Source organism: Salvelinus sp. IW2-2015, unplaced genomic scaffold, assembly GCF_002910315.2.
Source record: "Salvelinus sp. IW2-2015 unplaced genomic scaffold, ASM291031v2 Un_scaffold1849, whole genome shotgun sequence".
In the NCBI taxonomy this organism is placed as follows: domain Eukaryota; kingdom Metazoa; phylum Chordata; class Actinopteri; order Salmoniformes; family Salmonidae; genus Salvelinus; species Salvelinus sp. IW2-2015.
Genome location: NW_019943214.1, coordinates 150,656 through 152,220, shown reverse-complemented (window position 1 = coordinate 152,220; position 1,565 = coordinate 150,656). Strand labels below are relative to the sequence as shown.

The window sequence follows — 1,565 nt, the reverse complement described above, 5'->3', positions numbered from 1 at the left end:
TAACAATGAATGGAACATTCTAGATCCTGAGGAATATTCCTGTTATGATTTCTGTCATGATTTGTCGATTTATTTGAACCCATGGGAGACCTGCAGTGGAGAACCCTGAAACCGGAGTAGAGAACAGAGAGAGAGTTTATAGGTTATTATCCTACACCAGAGGATTCTAGTTTTATGTGTGATATTTGAGTCTGTTTAAAAGCTATAACCGCATGGCTGAGAAAAAAGAGAACGTCTCCAAGTTTGAGATGTGAACTCCTGAGAAAATGCAGGAAGGAGAGAGACGATGCGACGCACGGGGAGAGTATTATGAGGGAGAAGCTGAGACAGTACGAGTCCAGGATGAGGTCAACGAGGTGCTGAAACAGAAAGTCAAGACCATGACTTCGGAGAACAAGGAGCTGCGCAAGCATGTCAAGACTCTCCGTCAAGAGATAGGCCTGGAGGCGAGCCCAAGTTCAACGGCAAGACCACCAAGGACATCATTCTCTGACATGCAGGAGAAGGAGCGTCAGTGCAGTTCCTGGTGGAGAAAACAAGTAGACTCAGTTTGACCATTGATGATCTGACGTCAGAACTGGCAAATGCTGTCACGTCCAAAACTCTTCTGGAATATCAGGTGCAGTCGTTACAGCAGAACCTGAAGGACATGACGAATAACCAACGGCGTTTGTTGAAACTCTGGGAGGATAAGAGATCTCAGAGAGAGCAGCTCACTCTCCCTGCGATAGACTAGCCCAGAGGCCCGGAGAGAAACCTGTGTCTCACAAGGGAGCACAAACGGAGATGTCTATCAATTCAGCCAGAAACTACCACCCAACGCGTTTGAGACCAAACCTTCTCCTTCACCACGGTCACGACACCACAAGACAAGGTCTTCTATAGATAACAAGGGGTTTAACACACTGGGAAATGGTCATCAGCTGGGGAACGGGAATCACCAGCTGGGGAACGGAAACCATCATACATTGGGAATGGCCTCCAGCAGGGAAATGGTCATCAGCTGGGGAACGGGAATCACCAGCTGGGGAACGCAACATCATACATTGGGAAATGGCCTCCAGCAGGGAAAGGGAATCATCAACGTGAAAGGAGGATTTATTTCACTATGAAACCAATGAACACTTACTGTAAGGCTTTATAACACATGCTGTGAGGCTTTATAACATACTGTAAGGCTTTATAACACATACGTAAGGCTTTATAACACATACTGTAAGGCTTTATAACACATACTGTAAGGCTTTATAACACATACTGTAAGGCTTATATAACACATACTGTAAGGCTTTATACACATACTGTAAGGCTTTATAACACCTGTAAGGCTTTATAACATGCTGTAGGTATAACAACTGTAAGGCTTTATAACACATACTGTAAGGCTTTATAACATCTGTAAGGCTTTATAACACATGACTGTAAGGCTTATAACATACTGTAAGGCTTATATAACATACTGTAAGGCTTTATAACATGCTGTAAGGCTTTATAACACATACTGTAAGGCTTTATAACACACTGTAAGGCTTTATAACACATACTGTAAGGCTTTATAACATACT

The 1,565-nt window shown here is 43.4% G+C and overlaps 1 pseudogene; it reads left to right on the top strand.

The window, feature by feature from the left end:
• The first annotated feature begins 212 nt into the window (after positions 1–212).
• On the top strand, positions 213–1,112 carry LOC112072169 (uncharacterized; annotated as a pseudogene).
• Positions 1,113–1,565: the final 453 nt, after the last annotated feature.